The 9446-nt window shown below is 55.1% G+C and overlaps 1 long non-coding RNA gene across 1 annotated transcript; it reads left to right on the top strand.

Annotated features, from left to right (window-relative positions):
- Positions 1-13: 13 nt before the first annotated feature.
- Positions 14-8921, top strand: LOC147110169 (uncharacterized). Its single transcript, XR_015080395.1, has 2 exons — positions 14-1140; positions 6775-8921. It is a non-coding gene; the product is annotated as an uncharacterized LOC147110169 (long non-coding RNA).
- The last annotated feature ends 525 nt before the right edge of the window (positions 8922-9446 follow it).

Below are 9446 nucleotides of genomic sequence, written 5' to 3'. Positions count from 1 at the left end.
CCAAAAACGAGCACTAAACTTTCTAAATCACCTCAAATCTAGTTCCCCAGACACCCTTCATTTTAAAGCCCTCCAGACCCAAGAGCTGAACCCAGAAACGAGTCCCCTGAGTCAGTTGTTACTGAAACTAAGTTCTCCTACCCAGCCGGACCCTGACCAGTCCCAGACCAACACTGCTCCCCAAACACCAATCCGAGTGAACCAAATCATTAAACAATGCAAAGAAACCTACCTGGAACATTGGAACAAAATAACCAAAAGCCAAAGCAGATTAGAATGCTACCGGGCCCTAAAAAGAGAATATAAACTGGCAGACTATCTCTCGACCATCAGAGACACAAAACAGAGACAGACCCTCACCAGATACAGACTAAGCGACCACCAACTGGCAATTGAAAAAGGAAGATACAAGAAATCCTGGCAACCTAAAGAAAATAGATTATGTGATCACTGTCTGGCCGGCGAGGTTGAGACAGAGGTGCACTTCCTCCTAAAATGCGAAAAATTCAACGAGACAAGAAACATATATTTTGACAAGCTCAGCCTTACAACCACAGATTTCAAAGAATTGGATGACCTGTCAAAATTAAGAATAGTCCTGGGGGAGGGAGACAGACCATATCTTGGTGCCCAATATGTAACAACATGTCACAACCTGAGGAACATTGAGTGACTAACGAGCACACCCATAGCATATATACGCTAAAAATGTTTAAATCAATACCGAATGTACCCAACGACTGTTTAAATTAATATTGTCTGTACCCAACGAGGGTCAAAAACGTTTGACACCTACAGAATGTTGGAAACCTGTACTTTTTGTTATGTAAGCTTTGGCAACATGGTTCCCTGTAAACTTTCATGCCAATAAAGCATTTGAATTGAATTGAATTGAGAGACAGAGAGAGACAGAGAGAGACAGAGACAGAGAGAGACAGAGAGATAGAGAGAGAGAGATACAGAGAGATACAGAGAGAGAGAGAGAGAGAGAGAGAGCAACACACACGGAAAGAGATAGAGAGAAAGAGGAAGGAAGGTGAGAGATTTAATCTGATGTTTATTCTCTCAGGATCTGCCATACCCATGCCGATGAGCAAGAAATCTAAAGAGGATCCCGCGCTGACGGAGTCACCATATGAGGTGGGTATTGAGGTGGAAACCAACCATTAATTCAACTCCCTCTTGGGGTCACCCCTCTCCCTCGACCCCTCCGCTGCCTCTGCCTCGTCACACTGCTCGTTTCATCCGGTCCTGGAGGAGACCCAACTTCCTCCAGTTAAATATCGTGTGAGATCCGCGGCCATTGTGTTCAGTCCCAGCCACAAACTCCGTTCCCTCGCCACCGACTCCATCCCTCTCCCCGGGCACTGCCTGAAGCTGGACCAGACCGTTCGTCCTATTGAACCCTCCGCTGAGCTTCCGACATCCTATCCTCACCGTCACCAAGACCGACTGCTTCCACCTCGGGAACATCGCCCGCCTCCGCCCCTGCCTCAGCTCATCCGCTGCTGAAACCCTCACCCAGGCCTTTGTTACCTCCAGACTCGACTATTCCAACACACTCCTGGCCGGCCTCACATCTACCACCCTCTGTAAATATCAGCTCATCCAGACCCCTGCTGCCCCGTGTCCTAACTCACACCAAGTCCCGTTCACCCATTCCCCCCCTGCCCTGTGCTCACTGACCAACATTGGCTCCCGGTCTGGCAACACATCAATTTCAAAATTCTCATCCTCGTGTTCACATCCCTCCATGGCCTCCTCGCCCCCTCCCTATCTCTAACCTCCTCCAGCCCCTACACCCCTCCCTATCTCTAACCTCCTCCAGCCCCTACAACCCTCCCTATCTCTGTAACCTCCTCCAGCCCCAACACCCTCCCTATCTCTGTAACATCCTCCAGCCCCTACAACCCTCCCTATCTCTGTAACCTCCTCCAGCCCCTACAACCCTCCCTATCTATGTAACCTCCTCCAGCCCCTACAACCCTCCCTATCTCTGTAACCTCCCCCAGCCCTCCCTATCTCTGTAACCTCCTCCAGCCCCTACAGCCCTCCCTATCTCTGTAACCTCCTCCAGCCCCTACAACCCTCCCTATCTCTGTAACCTCCTCCAGCCCCCTACAACCCTCTCTATCTCTGTAACATCCTCCAGCCCTTACAACCCTCCCTATCTCCGTAACCTCCTCCAGCCCCCACAACCTTCCCTATCTCTGTAACCTCCTCCAGCCCCTACAACCCTCCCTATCGCTGTAACCTCCTCCAGCCCCTACAACCCTCCCTATCTCTGTAATCTCCTCCAGCCCCTACAACCCTCCCTATCTCTGTAACCACCTCCAGCCCCTACAACCCTCCCTATCTCTGTAACCTCCTCCAGCCCCTACAACCCTCCCTATCTCTGTAACCTCCTCCAGCCCCTACAACCCTCCCTATCTTTGTAACCTCCTCCAGCCCCTACAACTCCTCCCTATCTCTGTAACCTCCTTCAGCCCCTACAACCCTCCCTATCTCTGTAACCTCCTCCAGCCCCTACAACCCTCCCTATCTCTGTAACCTCCTCCAGGCCCTACAACCCTCCCTATCTCTGTAATCTCCTCCAGCCCCTACAACCCTCCCTATCGCTGTAACCTCCTCCAGCCCCTACAACCCTCCCTATCTCTGTAATCTCCTCCAGCCTCTACAACCCTCCCTATCTCTGTAACCACCTCCAGCCCCTACAACCCTCCCTATCTCTGTAACCTCCTCCAGCCCCTACAACCCTCCCTATCTCTGTAACCTCCTCCAGCCCCTACAACCCTCCCTATCTCTGTAACCACCTCCAGCCCCTACAACCCTCCCTATCTCTGTAACCTCCTCCAGCCCCTACAACCCTCCCTATCTCTGTAACCTCCTCCAGCCCCCTACAACCCTCCCTATCTCTGTAACCTCCTCCAGCCCCTACAACCCTCCCTATCTCTGTAACCACCTCCAGCCCCTACAACCCTCCCTATCTCTGTAACCTCCTCCAGCCCCTACAACCCTCCCTATCTCTGTAACCACCTCCAGCCCCTACAACCCTCCCTATCTCTGTAACCTCCTCCAGCCCCTACAACCCTCCCTATCACTGTAACCTTCCCCAGTCCCTACAACCCTCCCTATCTCTGGAACCTCCTCCAGCCCCTACAACCCTCCCTATCTCTGTAACCTCCTCCAGCCCCTACAACCCTCTCTATCTCTGTAACATCCTCCAGCCCTTACAACCCTCCCTATCTCCGTAACCTCCTCCAGCCCCCACAACCTTCCCTATCTCTGTAACCTCCTCCAGCCCCTACAACCCTCCCTATCGCTGTAACCTCCTCCAGCCCCTACAACCCTCCCTATCTCTGTAATCTCCTCCAGCCCCTACAACCCTCCCTATCTCTGTAACCACCTCCAGCCCCTACAACCCTCCCTATCTCTGTAACCTCCTCCAGCCCCTACAACCCTCCCTATCTCTGTAACCTCCTCCAGCCCCTACAACCCTCCCTATCTTTGTAACCTCCTCCAGCCCCTACAACTCCTCCCTATCTCTGTAACCTCCTTCAGCCCCTACAACCCTCCCTATCTCTGTAACCTCCTCCAGCCCCTACAACCCTCCCTATCTCTGTAACCTCCTCCAGGCCCTACAACCCTCCCTATCTCTGTAATCTCCTCCAGCCCCTACAACCCTCCCTATCGCTGTAACCTCCTCCAGCCCCTACAACCCTCCCTATCTCTGTAATCTCCTCCAGCCTCTACAACCCTCCCTATCTCTGTAACCACCTCCAGCCCCTACAACCCTCCCTATCTCTGTAACCTCCTCCAGCCCCTACAACCCTCCCTATCTCTGTAACCTCCTCCAGCCCCTACAACCCTCCCTATCTCTGTAACCACCTCCAGCCCCTACAACCCTCCCTATCTCTGTAACCTCCTCCAGCCCCTACAACCCTCCCTATCTCTGTAACCTCCTCCAGCCCCCTACAACCCTCCCTATCTCTGTAACCTCCTCCAGCCCCTACAACCCTCCCTATCTCTGTAACCACCTCCAGCCCCTACAACCCTCCCTATCTCTGTAACCTCCTCCAGCCCCTACAACCCTCCCTATCTCTGTAACCACCTCCAGCCCCTACAACCCTCCCTATCTCTGTAACCTCCTCCAGCCCCTACAACCCTCCCTATCACTGTAACCTTCCCCAGTCCCTACAACCCTCCCTATCTCTGGAACCTCCTCCAGCCCCTACAACCCTCCCTATCTCTGTAACCTCCTCCAGCCCCTACAACACTCCGTATCTCTGTAACCTCCTCCAGCCCCTACAACCCTCCCGATCTCTGTAACCTCCTCCAGCCCCTACAACCCTCCCTATCTCTGTAACCTCCTCTAGCCCCCTACAACCCTCCCTATCTCTGTAACCTCCTCCAGCCCCTACAACCCTCCCTATCTCTGTAACCTCCTCCAGCCCCTACAACCCTCCCTATCTCTGTAACCTCCTCCAGCCCCTACAACCCTCCCTATCTCTGTAACCTCCTCCAGCCCCTACAACCCTCCCTATCTCTGTAACCTCCTCCAGCCCCTACAACCCTCCCTATCACTGTAACCTTCCCCAGTCCCTACAACCCTCCCTATCTCTGGAACCTCCTCCAGCCCCTACAACCCTCCCTATCTCTGTAACCTCCTCCAGCCCCTACAACACTCCGTATCTCTGTAACCTCCTCCAGCCCCTACAACCCTCCCGATCTCTGTAACCTCCTCCAGCCCCTACAACCCTCCCTATCTCTGTAACCTCCTCTAGCCCCCTACAACCCTCCCTATCTCTGTAACCTCCTCCAGCCCCTACAACCCTCCCTATCTCTGTAACCTCCTCCAGCCCCTACAACCCTCCCTATCTCTGTAACCTCCTCCAGCCCCTACAACCCTCCCTATCTCTGTAACCACCTCCAGCCCCTACAACCCTCCCTATCTCTGTAACCTCCTCCAGCCCCTACAACCCTCCCTATCGCTGTAACCTCCTCCAGCCCCTACAACCCTCCCTATCTCTGTAACCACCTCCAGCCCCTACAACCCTCCCTATCGCTGTAACCTCCTCCAGCCCCTACAACCCTCCCTATCTCTGTAACCTCCTCCAGCCCCTACAACCCTCCCTATCTCTGTAACCTCCTCCAGCCCCTACAACCCTCCCTATCTCTGTAACATCCTCCAGCCCTTACAACCCTCCCAGATCTCTGCGCTCCTCCAATTCTGGCCTCTTGTGCTACCCCCGATTTCCATCGCTCCACCATTGGCCGTGCCTTCAGCCGCCTGGGCCCCGAGCTCTGGAATTCCCTCCCTAAACCTGGGACACACATGCTGTCTGGCTCAGTACCACACAGGGTAACCACATCAGCTGTGGCTCTGTGGGTAGCAGTCCTGCCTCTGAGTCAGAAGGTCGTGGGTTCAAGTCTATCCCCAGAGACTCAAGCCCATACTCCAGGCTGACACTCCCAGTTCCAGTACTGAGGGAGCGCCGCACTGTCGGAGGGGCAGTACTGAGGGAGCGCCACACTGTCGGAGGGGCAGTACTGAGGGAACAGCGCACTGTCGGAGGGGCAGTACTGAGGGAACAGCGCACTGTCGGAGGGGCAGTACTGAGGGAGCGCCGCACTGTCGGAGGGGCAGTACTGAGGGAGCGCCACACTGTCGGAGGGGCAGTACTGAGGGAGCGCCACACTGTCGGAGGGGCAGTACTGAGGGAGCGCCGCACTGTCGGAGGGGCAGTACTGAGGGAACAGCGCACTGTCGGAGGGGCAGTACTGAGGGAACAGCGCACTGTCGGAGGGGCAGTACTGAGGGAGCGCCGCACTGTCGGAGGGCCAGTACTGAGGGAGCGCCGCCCTGTCGGAGGGGCTGTACTGAGGGAGGGTCGCACTGTCGGAGGGGCAGTACTGAGGGAGCGCTGCGCTGTCGGAGGGGCGGTACTGAGGGAGCGCTGCACTGTCGGAGGGGCCGTACTGAGGGAGCGCCGCACTGTCGGAGGGGTGGTACTGAGGGAGCGCCGCACTGTCGGAGGGGCGGTACTGAGGGAGCGCTGCACTGCGGGAGTGCCGCACTGTCGGAGGGGCGGTACTGAGGGAGCGCCGCACTGTCGGAGGGGCGGTACTGAGGGAGCGCCGCACTGCGGGAGTGCCGCACTGTCGGAGGGTCAGTACTGAGGGAACAGCGCACTGTCGGAGGGGCGGTACTGAGGGAGCGCCGCACTGTCGGAGGGGCGGTACTGAGGGAGTGCCGCACTGTCGGAGGGGCAGTACTGAGGGAGCGCCGCACTGTCGGAGGGGCAGTACTGAGGGAACGGCGCACTGTCGGAGGGGCGGTACTGAGGGAGTGCCGCACTGTCGGAGGGGCAGTACTGAGGGAGCGCCGCACTGTCGGAGGTGCCGTCTCTCAGCTGAGGTGTTAAACCGAGGCCCCGTCTGCCCTCTCAGGTGGATGTAAAAGATCCCACGGCCACTATTGGAAGAGGAGCAGGGGGAATTCTCCCCAGTGTCCTGGAGCCAAAAATGTATCCCTCAACCAACATCGCTAAAACAGATGATTGGGTCATTATCACATTGCTGTTTGTGGGAGCTTGCTGTGCGCAAAATGGCTGCCACGATTCCTACATTACAACAGTGACCACACTTCAAAAACAGCACTTCATTGGCTGTGAAGCGCGTTGCGACGTCCTGAGGTGGTGAAAGGCACTGGAGAAATGGGAGTCCTTTCTGTCTCGTTATGCGGCTGATTAACCGCGATCTCGTTCCTCACAGGAGCTGCACGGGCTGGAGCGAGGAATCTACAGCGAACTGAAACCCGGCCGCAAATAGGATGGATCGTCTGAGTGCCACGCGGGAGACGCCGCCTTGCCCTCTCCAGAATCCCGCTCGGACTGCAACCCCTGGTCCCTTGCCAGCTCTCCCGCCAGCTTACAGTGTCGCTGTTTTCGCCGGTCGAATGTCTCGCCGTGTATGTTTCAGACACGCGCCTCCTCCGAAGATGGGGGCAGATGATAGTGTGGTCTATAATCACAGCCTCAGTGTGTAACTCTCTCCCAGCGACGTGTTACCCTGTAACTCACTCCCAGTGACCCGTTACCCTGTAACTCACTCCCAGTGACCCGTTACCCTGTAACTCTCTCCCAGCGACGTGTTACCCTGTAACTCACTCCCAGTGACCCGTTACCCTGTAACTCACTCCCAGTGACCCGTTACCCTGTAACTCTCTCCCAGCGACGTGTTACCCTGTAACTCACTCCCAATGACCCGTTACCCTGTAACTCACTCCCAGTGACCCGTTACCCTGTAACTCTCTCCCAGCGACGTGTTACCCTGTAACTCACTCCCAGTGACCCGTTACCCTGTAACTCACTCCCAGTGACCCGTTACCCTGTAACTCTCTCCCATCGACCCGTTACCCTGTAACTCACTCCCAGTGACCCGTTACCCTGTAACTCACTCCCAATGACCCGTTACCCTGTAACTCACTCCCAGCGTCCCGTTACCCTGTAACTCACTCCCAGTGACCCGTTACCCTGTAACTCACTCCCAGCGACCCGTTACCCTGTAACTCACTCCCAGTGACCCGTTACCCTGTAACTCTCTCCCATCGACCCGTTACCCTGTAACTCACTCCCAGTGACCCGTTACCCTGTAACTCACTCCCAATGACCCGTTACCCTGTAACTCACTCCCAGCGTCCCGTTACCCTGTAACTCACTCCCAGTGACCCGTTACCCTGTAACTCACTCCCAATGACCCGTTACCCTGTAACTCACTCCCAGCGACCCGTTACCCTGTAACTCTCTCCCAGTGACCCGTTACCCTGTAACTCACTCCCAATGACCCGTTACCCTGTAACTCACTCCCAGCGACCCGTTACCCTGTAACTCTCTCCCAGTGACCCGTTACCCTGTAACTCACTCCCAGTGACCCGTTACCCTGTAACTCACTCCCAGTGACCCGTTACCCTGTAACTCACTCCGTGACCCGTGACCCTGTAACTCACTCCCAGTGACCCGTTACCCTGTAACTCACTCCCAGCGACCCGTTACCCTGTAACTCTCTCCCAGCGACCCGTTACCCTGTAACTCTCTCCCAGCGACCCGTTACCCTGTAACTCACTCCCAGCGACCCGTTACCCTGTAACTCTCTCCCAGCGACCCGTTACCCTGTAACTCACTCCCAGCGACCCGTTACCCTGTAACTCTCTCCCAGCGACCCGTTACCCTGTAACTCACTCCCAATGACCCGTTACCCTGTAACTCACTCCCAATGACCCGTTACCCTGTAACTCACTCCGTGACCCGTTACCCTGTAACTCACTCCCAGTGACCCGTTACCCTGTAACTCACTCCCAGCGACCCGTTACCCTGTAACTCTCTCCCAGTGACCCGTTACCCTGTAACTCACTCCCAATGACCCGTTACCCTGTAACTCTCTCCCAGTGACCCATTACCCTGTAACTCACTCCCAGTGACCCGTTACCCTGTAACTCACTCCCAATGACCCGTTACCCTGTAACTCTCTCCCAGCGACCCGTTACCCTGTAACTCACTCCGTGACCCGTTACCCTGTAACTCACTCCGTGACCCGTTACCCTGTAACTCACTCCCAGTGACCCGTTACCCTGTAACTCACTCCCAGTGACCCGTTACCCTGTAACTCACTCCCAGTGACCCGTTACCCTGTAACTCACTCCCAATGACCCGTTACCCTGTAACTCACTCCCAGTGACCCGTTACCCTGTAACTCACTCCGTGACCCGTTACCCTGTAACTCACTCCCAATGACCTGTTATCCTGTGCCGACATTGATCATTTTCTTTGCTGTTTAATTTCCGCTAATCTCCGGGCATTAACTTGAGACGCTCTTCATTTTCAAACTTTCCCTTGTTCTGTAATAAAAGCTCCTGGATCTTGTGTGTCTGTTTGAAATCTTTGAGATCTGCCATCGCTCTCCCCTCGCTCTCCTCTCCCACTCTAATTCTCTCTCTCCCTCCGTCTATCTATCAATTTCTCTCTCCCCTTTCTCAAGGGGCAAGGTATTGACTTGGATAGAGAACTGGTTGGCGGACAGAAAGCAAAGAGTTGGAATAAACGGGTCGTTTTCCAAGTGGCAGGTAGTGACTAGTGGGGTACCGCAAGGATCGGTCCTAGGACCCCAGCTGTTCACAATATATATTAATGATCTGGACGAGGGAATTGGATGTAATATCTCCAAATTTGCAGAGGACACAAAGTGGGTGGGAGGGTAAGCTGCGAGGAGGATGTCGTGAAACTCCAGTACGATTTGGACAGGTTGGGTGATTGGGCAGAAACATGGCAAATGCACTATAATGTGGATAAATGCGAGGTTATCCACTTTGGTGGCAAAAACAGGAAGGCAGATTATTTGAATGGCAATAGATTGGGAGAAGGGGAAGTGCAAAGAGACCTGGGTGTCCT

Source organism: Somniosus microcephalus, chromosome 12 (genome assembly GCF_052327205.1).
Source record: "Somniosus microcephalus isolate GS21.2 chromosome 12, FLI_Smic_1.0, whole genome shotgun sequence".
Lineage (NCBI taxonomy): Eukaryota > Metazoa > Chordata > Chondrichthyes > Squaliformes > Somniosidae > Somniosus > Somniosus microcephalus.
Note: the sequence above shows the minus strand (reverse complement) of the source record. Positions and strands in the feature narration are given on the sequence as shown.